We start from the raw sequence: 9,884 nt of genomic DNA, 5'->3' as shown, positions 1-9,884 counted from the left end.
TCATCAACGCCACCGGACCAATCCTTCCGGCCATACGAACGGACGAAGAAATTTCAGCACCGCAGCCTATTCGGCCAAGATGGATCTAACCCATTCCACTCTGCCTGTAGTCGGGCCAGCAGTTCAAATGGTTGTTTTCGATCGCTGCGTTCGTTCGTCCGTCGAAGTCGTTGCTCCCCGGAATCCGGCATCAGGGTTTACCTTCCCGACCTATCCTCTTCGTCCCCCTGCCCCAACGACCCACGCCCTTCTTAGCCGCAGCACAGCATAGACACGTTTGGCTGGTTAAAAATCGATACTTTGCCTTCTCAACGCGGCCCCGTTGTCGGCAAAGATCAAAGAGCAGCGATCGGTGGAATGAGCGCTCAGCCCGTTTGTAGTTAATGCTATAACACACCTTCTTTGCCAACCTGGCGTTTTGGACAAAACGGTTCGTTCGGTGTTATAAGTGAAATGGGAGAAGCAATACGACGAAATATTGGCGACCCACCAAGTATGAGGCGGGTTGGTCCCGGGAACCGACCCCGGGGAATCAGTGTCGCGGGATGCGGAAGATCATCATAATGATGTTGCAGAAAATGGGACGCAATACGGAGTCCATCGGTCTTTGCGGTAGGGACAACTACTTATCCAGAGCGAGCAAGACACAGTTTCAGTTAATCTCAATGCACATCCAATAAATACGACACTGCCATTCAGAATGATCCCCTTGTGGTGAGCATTAAAAAGTGTAAATTTGAAGGGTTTTTTTACTATTAAAACAATGCGAATAACAAAGTGACATAACATTGCAATTAAACAAAATTGAAATATCATGTTGCTGCTCAAAAAAAAAAAGCACAGCAAAAAGCAGTGTAGCATCAGTGAAGAAAAATTGCATCCCACTGCCTTTTAATTTCTTTATGCCGACTTCGGCCGTCACACCTTCTTTACTAATTTCCAGTTTTGGCATTCCATTGTCGGCGTGCCAAAATAAGCACTTGCGTATCATTTCGGCGTTTCGTTCGTTTAGCATGCGTGTCGTTGGGTAACCGAGCAGTGTAACGATACACACAATGGGATGCGTTCGAACAAGCTCCCCTACGAACAGATGTGAATATTGTTTCGGTTCTGTCTGATTGTGTCTGAGCGAAGGATATTGGTTTGAGGTGCATACGGAAATTGGCAAAAGCTGGAATGTGGAATGGAATGTCAGTATAGCATCATTGGAGTTTGAAAACTAAATTGGAGTATTTGATATGCACGTTATACTCTGTAACATTTACTTATTTAAAATTTACTTTTTAATATAATACAAAATTTACTTTGAATTTAATTTTAATATTCTAGAGTGATTAATACAAATTGTTTCTCTTTGAACGCTCTTTCCAACAAGGACACTCAAAACGCTCCCCAATTTCAAGGTTCCAAATCAAGGTCGGAGCCGTATCTGCATTGTGTTTAAGTGGAGTTCAAGTTTTGTTTTTAAATTCAATCAAAAAAGCTTAGAACAAAATCAATTTCCTTTTGAGCTACATCCAGAACACTTAATAATTCAATTTTTTTCAGAAACCAGACCAACTCCTACTCCAACAAATAACATGGAAAACCCTGTAAAGAAACACTTTTATGTTTGAAAGCTATAAAATTTCATAAGGACTTTAAACGCGAGTAGTTGATTTTGACAAAGGATTTATATTGTTAACAAGAAATGATGAAGCATCATACTTATGCCAAAACGGAAGTAAAATTTGTAGGCATTAAAATTAAAAATTTTCTAAAGAATTCTTTTACTCATATACAACTCTAATATCCTTAATGTATATATGTTAGTTCAAAAGAAGCGCAATGGATTTTTGATACCTATTTCTATCATCGCTATCAGTATTCTATTTTAAATCTTTTAGTCTTATTGCGAGTCCTATGATGTGTAATAATTACTGTCATAAATATACTAATGAGTTCTATGATATGGAATTTTTGTATTAAAATAATTTAACGCTGCCTTGCCAGAGTTAACCTTACAACGGTGACAAAGTTGACTGCATTGTGGGCAAATGTTTCTAAAGTTAAAAATATGCTACAGGTGAATGTGCGACATCTTTATGCTGTTATACCCTTTTGCTTAATGTGCTTGTGTGTTGGCTCTGAGAGGCCCACACCGGGAGTTGTTGCCGTCTGTTTTGCTCCCGGTCACACTCCATCAATGTTTTACCACCTGCAAAACATGACAACAACACAAAAAAGGCTAACAAACGCATTCCCATCGCATTTGCGATGCTAGTATCTTCAACATGACCGTTATCCCATCAAACTCAGCGCAAATCAAACTGTTCACAAAAGTCGAAATGATGCCCGGTCCCTCCGGCTCGGGTGGACAAAGTGACGAGGGTTGTGTGGCAAACCGTACGAGCAACAATAGCTCAAAGTCAGCCAAACGTACCAAACACTGGGAGTCCAAACGTGTTGAAGTGCCAATGGAAATTGTTCAATTACTTATTCACTTTAATTAGTTGCGGTCCATTGTTTTCCCCCGAACCCCGGGGGCCGTTTGCTTCTAGCGCATTTTCCATCCTCTGCCCGAGTCAACAACGCCAAGTCTTTTTGCATTGCATGTGGCCCGGTTTATGGTATGATCCTTGTTTCTGACCTGCCAGGTCTCCTATCGCCGGGTCTGAGGCCAAATTCGTAAAGTCATCGTTTGGCAGCTGAGTTGAGGCTTGAGCGTTCGATTTCTGGTCCCGTGCTTCGTCGACAGTCCAGGCCGACTGTCGGTCTGATTGAAGCCCTCGGTTATGGATATTAAGTTCTCGTTTAATTTCCACTCCATCGCTCTCTGTCGTGTTTAGGGGCTGTGGGTACTGAGTAAGTGTCACCGATACGACTGGAATGCATGAACGGTGCAGAAACGGTTGTTCCATTCCCAAGGGGTTAGATGGCAGAATTTTAATTCAATTTCAAAAAGGATGTATATGCACGGCAAATTTCATACTACAATAACTATTTACAAATAAATTAGAATAGCTACAAACGAACGCAAGAAGATGACCTTTCCCAAGAATTCCCAAGATTCCTGGGTGTTCTCGCTGAGATGATTGGTTCGAGTATACCCACCGATTGAATATTGGGTTTTATTGGTAGAAAAACAAAAGTATATTGTTGTTTGTAGCAAACATCGCATCCCAAAACCAGAAGCCGTTTTGAAGGTAGCTTGCTTTTTTTATCCCCCGAGGAACGGTAGCATTGTTGGTGGTTCACTTAGCACTATTCTCACGTGCCTTCCAATAAAAGACGATCCGTGCCGCTCGACGGACATGTACAGGTTCGAAACGAGTGCTGCCGGGTGCAGTAAAAGCCCCGGATGCCCATGACGACCGGACCGACCTGCGTTCGGCGCGGGCAGTGCAAACAAAACAAGGAACAGCCTAACCCGCGCGGGCAATTCTCATTAAACGGGTTAACCATCCCGGGCCGAACGAATCGTTGACCGATTCCCGTTTGCCCGGCGACTCAACCGGTCGCCGGCTGGAACAGAAGCCGCACGGAGAACCGATATTTGCTCTTTGGCACCAACTACCTTCAATTAGCATCCAACAGCAGCTTCCGTTTCGATCGCTAGCTAAAGCGAGCCAGGCCAGCAGCAGTAAAGCGGTAGCAATAACACCCTTACCCATTTGGCGAGCTCACAGGCGACCAGATCTCCATCTCTGCAGCGAAATGAAGCCATCGTTCGGGTCGTGTACAGAGAGTGTGGCGGCATCGGCATGTACTCAATAAAAGCCAAATCAAAAGCCCAAAACGGTAGCAACGGTAGCCAATAGGGAAACGATTTTCTAATCATTACCCTTGTGTAAACGGGTGTAACCGGGCGTAACGTGGCCGGTGCCTTTGTTCTTGTGTCGGCTTTTGTGGAAGTAGCGAAGAGCGTTCTGAAGGTTTGGATTTTTTGTGTGTTTCTCCCCCCATTTGTGCATGTTGTACCTAGATCCAATTTAACTCCTTAAACGATCAACCTTTAACTCTTGTCTTTATGCACGTATATTACATTAAATGGTTTGCATTCTTCGTAAATGCGTTTCCTATCCTAATTCACTTGGGAAATGAAAGATCGAAGTTTCGCATTCCATCGAATAGCTCCGGCGATTTTCCTCCATCGTAAGATCAATTCGGAACTTAATTGCTCGGTTGATTATAGATGAAACAACTTAACAGACATCAAGAAATGCATGAAGCGTGAATCAAAAGGATATTGATTGTCTAGTAAAGGGCAAGGAAATAGAACAAAACCGAAGACAAGCAATGAAAATCTGATCGTTGTGTTAAAGATTCGACGCTAACAAAACACTTCCCACTTCCGACCACAAGATAGGATGGTGATTGCTAAGTTATCAAGCACCGATCGCACAAGGCCCGAGTGAGTGACTTTAAATTCTTTCCAAATGTCCAAACGATTTCTTCCACGTTTTGGGTTTGCTTCCAAACGGGCTGCAGCAACGCTGCATACATTCCATTTTCGGGAGAATGGCTTCATTAGGCGACCGGAACGAAAGAGAGGAACGGTAGGACAACTTCATCAACCGCAGGAGCAACAGGAACCAGATCAACATGATTTCATTTCTCGCTTCTCGTTTTCCACCTCAGTGGGCAATGGCAAATACTACACTGGCTGTTGCATTTCGCTTTGTGAGAAATTGGTTATGGGCTTTCGATCATTTTCATGAGGGCTCGTACACGCACCCGACCGGAACTGATTCGCAATTAGATCGACATTCAGCTGGCAGTGGCTTACCACACGGTGTCTTGGCAAGCTGGCAACGCAACGCTTAGCCAATGAGTGTTTGATGCAGCTACCCAAACCCCTAACTGCTCAACTTTTGTCAACCAGATATATTATGAACCGTGACTGACGACGTGCGACAGCGGCACGGCATCCAATTGGGATCGTGGATGTACCGAAATGCTCTCATCAATTGGTGATTTTCGAGTTTGTTGGCGGTCGTGATATCGTTGCCACCGTTGGAAACAAATTATCATCACTGCCAACCTCATCATGATTGATGGCAGTAGGGAAAATGTCAGCGCAGGGGATTTTGACATTAGAAAGCGTACACCAAGCCAAGGCAACAAGCTTTGCAAATGAACGCATTTTATTCATTGACATTTGGAGTGTTAATCGTAATGAGGTTTTTCGGTCTACAATCTGATTCGCGTATGAGGTAAGACAATTGCAGAAAAGATAGGATTTTCTCGTAGCGAACGTTTTTATTCGACACACCAATAGTCGTACTAACTATTGAAGTTAGCGTGACTGTCGACAATTTGCTAGAGGCTACGACGGGAGATATTATTTTTGCATAACTTGATCCTTCAATAGCCTAAGTGTATTGGGATTTAATGGCATGGCGTTGCAATTATGCTTGATACATTGACTCATCGACAGTAATTTCACATGCATTCATCATACTGCAATAAACATTAGAAACTTCAAAATGACCCCAAAACATTACAGGTGATTTTCTGCAGACAAACATTACGTTTGCCTTCAGCCACGAACCCTTGGTACTCGCCGGTGCTGTTGTTGAATTTGTTTGTGAATTTTCCTCGACACGTGAGTAAGTAATGATTGCGTTGGAGTGTTCAATTTAATTAAGCGATACTTTCCACTTGCAGATGGGCCACTAATGTGCCACCGCGTATTACGACGCAACTTCCATCTCCATCATAGCGGCCCGATAAGCTGAGTATACAAAATCAACGTGAGTATACGATGGCCACCGGGCAACGGGGTTGTACTGGTTGCAGGATCAAACCTTCATCATGTAACACGGATGGATGAGGCAGCTACCAATCCGAGGTTGTTTTTGATTCACTATCGCAACTGAATACGTTTGTGCGGCCGTGATAGTGCAGACGGGACAGAAATTGATTGCTACCGCCCCATGCACACTCGATCAACCATTAATTCGTTCGCTAATGATTGCTGCGATAAATCATCAGCGCTGGACAATGTCAATCGCCCGATGCTACCAAGACGAATGCGTACCGCGGTGCTTCCGATTGTTTCGATGCACTTTTCATTACATTTCATTTTAAAATCTCCTCTTGCAAATTACTGTAATCAGTGAAAATGTGCGGCGACAGCACTGCTAACCGTTCATCGGATGACATCCGCTCGATCCACTTTTCCACGAAACACCCGGCTGTAGGGCCGTTTGGAGCCAGGGGGGAGCAAATTTTTCGAACGATAAAACTATTCTGTTTGCAGCTGGTCGCTTCTTTTCAGGGCTTTTGCATTCGTTGATGATCTGGCTTGAATGTGAAAATGTACAATTTATCGATTGAACGACCGTTAGAGCGATGAATGATTAACTTGGTGTTGCTTTCAACTATCTTACTTACCTTACGGCCAGACTATGGGACGTCAATCAAAAATATTTATGAGTCAATTGGTTCCTACCCAGTTTACTGTTCATCGACAGCAGAATAAACTATTCGCTTTATATCCTAAGCCACTTACATTGTAATGTGTTGTAAATTATCTTAAGAGATATTAGGAATTAATAAAAGTCTTCGTAGACTATGACATTCTCATGATAGTCTTGCAATGACACAAGAACTGCAAGAGTTTAATAAAAACGTATAACAATTAGTGCATGTTCGTACATTAATATGTTTTATAAACTATAAGACAGGTAACCTTTCATAGTTTGGAGAAGGAATATATCTTTCTTCAAACAAATGAGAATTGTACCATAGATCAAGATACCCTTAGTTATAAAACAATCCTTTTTATATAAAAAATAATAATAAAAACATAAATCGTTTTAAAAATCATTAAATAATGAACAAATATCACAATGAAAATTTAAAATATGCATAATAATACTAAACATGCTATCGCTATGAAGGATGTTCGATGATTTTATGAACAATTTTAATAACATTAATTCTCGTTACAATTTTGCTTAGCAATTTAGTTCCACCTCAAATCAACACAATTTTGCATTGCTTTTTGATGTATTTGTAAAATGTTTACAGCGCAGAATTTCGAGCGCGACACCAATTCAATTCAACGAGATAGTTTGCTGCCGGAAATTGTTCGGCGATACTATCACGCTAATTGACGCCTGTTGGTAGCGATTTTCCCCTAATATTTGGTATTAAAAACACTGCACATATTAATTATAAACTGTTTTGTTTTGACGTTATTTTTTGTGTTCAGATACGTTTAGATTAGGCGAGGCTCGGTTTAGTGCGAGATATTTTCCGTTCACTTTACGTTTTTAATGCAGATAGTCAGGTCTAATCGTCCCGACTTGATGAAAATTGGAATCATTTTGTAGTAGTACCGAGCAGTCCAGATCAAAACCGATAGCAGCACTGGCTAGATGGGTTGTTTTAATTGACGTACACTATAATGACAACTACCAATTCAAGCAGAGCATTGAGTAATTAAGGCATGTGGGTCATTTTCTCTCGTCTATTTGTTTCCGTCCATCTAACGACTGAGCAGCCATTCAATTTTGTTGATGAGGAATTTGATGTAAATAAGTAATTAATGTCGTGCACATTTATGAAACCTTTTTAATTGTTGATTGTTTAAAAAAAAGTTTAGTTGAGTTGAGTGAGAAACAGTTTTAGAGTTTTAAGCAAACGAGGCTAGGTATATTTTTGGACATTCTAGTACGAAACTGTACAACTTCTCCTAATATAATTTCTTTCGAGCTTTTTTTAATTCTATTGCCACAAATAGACAATTTAATGAGTGTATATGTGTGTGTGCGCGTAAAACAAAACAATCTAAACACGTAATATATCAATTAGGAGCAGATGACCAGCGTGTTACAGTGATGGTTTTACAAAATGGGCGCATAAGGTCGATTTTTGGACAAAACGGTGCTCTCTCCAAGACACGGGTGATTATAAAGTCATTTCCGCTTCTTTCTTTTCATGTAAGTTAGAGCTGGTTTGATTATTTGTAGACCGTAATTAAGGTATTCTATCGTTTCTATGATTTAACCTCAAACAAACATTTCGTTTCGTGGTTTGAACGCTGTACAAGGCTTTTGCCTGGTGAATTACTGACTAATGCGTTGGGATAGGAATGACTTTTTAATCTCACCATCGCCACATGTTTGGACTTTGGATTGTACACCAGGTGATTGTTAGTGATTTTCAACAGCTGTTTATGTGGTTTACCGTATGGTTTAAGAGAAAAAGATGTTGAAAAAGACACAAAATAACGAACGAATATGGCAACATGATCAAGCGTATAGAACTAAATGTTCATGCATTTGTAAACAATGTCACATCAAATTAATATAATAATTTGGAAAGATAGTTCTACGTAATTTAAATATTCTTAAATGCAAATAGTTTAACTGTTGTAGCTGCAGATTTTTCACAAAAAGTTTTTTTTAACGCGTTGATCGTCAAATCAGGAACCACTGAAAAGTGACATGCTACAAGACGTGATACGATAAATGCTCTGTTTTGCAGAAAAATCCCTTTTTTGCTGATATCACACGCTTTTATTACAGACGCATATTTGTATTATTATCTCATTCTTATTATGCTCAATTTTGAGTTTTCAGTAAATTAGCTGTCACCCAAAAACTGGTTGACATGGCCTGGATGTGTCACCAATTCGGCGTTCAACCAGATAAATTAAAGTAATTTTTTCGTATCGTGGATATTATTGTGTTAAGAATGCACGTAAAATTATTGGATTTCAGCTGAAATATCCTGTGCTTTTTAACAACATCAAACGCAACATCCAACATCGCAAAGCCAACACAGCAAGTGGCATATCTACTGTGAAGTAGATCGGTAAAGACGCTGATACTTTAGAGCATCTGGCAATCCTTCAATCTCTTCTATAACAAGGAAAAAGAATGCTTAAATTGTAAACCACCGAAAGCCAAAGAGCAAATGTATAAGTAATATGAGCCAAAACTACGGAAGCAAGGAAATCACTGCCACAGGAAAGCAGAGCATCTCGCGCGAGAAAAGCGCAAAGCATCTCGCGAAAGAGACGGAGCCACAGAAAGCAACGCTCTTGAGCGCAATAAATAATACATTTAACTTCTAAAACACTTTTGCACTTAGTCTCCTAACTACGTGCGCTCAAAAGTCAATTAACCAACTTAACAAATTAGCCACCGGAACCGGAAGGCAACGGGGAAAGGCGCTTCTGATTGGTTGGCACACGGCGAAGCACCGCCTACTTCGAATGGATGAGAAGGAAGGAAAAAATGCCGGCCTTACGCAAACCACGCAAACGCAAACCGACCCGCAGCGCTGCTGCCGACGAACAGAACGAACAAGTTTCTCTCGAACCGGCAAAGCGAACGCCTCGTGGTCGGACACGTTTCGAAGTCGTGCTCTTCGCAAACGCAGTGCGTGGGTTACGTAGCTCTCCATTCGCGGCGCCGTCCGTTGTGTGTACCAGCCCGCGGGGTTTGTTGATGTGGCCGCGTTTGGCAGGTGTGTTTTACCGCTCGTAGTGCGTTTTGCTGTGAAAGAAAGTGCCCCATTATTCGGTTGGTGCCACTATGTGGCCATATTTGCATTGTGTAATGTAACAATCAGTAAGAAAAGCTGGAATTTACCCTAAGTTCTTCAGTGTTTGAAGGCAGAAAAAAAGAGCAGTTGTGTATCCGTGTGTACAACATGAACCGTTGAAGGTATTCGGAAAGAAGTTGTCCAACTTTAGCAAAATATCGTAAGAAATAGAGTGCAACAGTAGGTGCGGGAAAGTGTGCTATACGTAAAGACGCAGTGCAATGTTGTGCGTTTGTTGAGTGACAGATAAGAAGGAAAAATTGCTTTAGTCGACTTGGTCGATCTCCGTGATCTCTCCTCGCTTCAAGTTCTTGGGGTTGTTCGTGTATAATTGAGACGAT

Source organism: Anopheles marshallii, chromosome 2, assembly GCF_943734725.1.
Source record: "Anopheles marshallii chromosome 2, idAnoMarsDA_429_01, whole genome shotgun sequence".
In the NCBI taxonomy this organism is placed as follows: domain Eukaryota; kingdom Metazoa; phylum Arthropoda; class Insecta; order Diptera; family Culicidae; genus Anopheles; species Anopheles marshallii.
The sequence above is the reverse complement of the archived record's forward strand: the minus strand, read 5'-3'. Positions refer to the sequence as shown.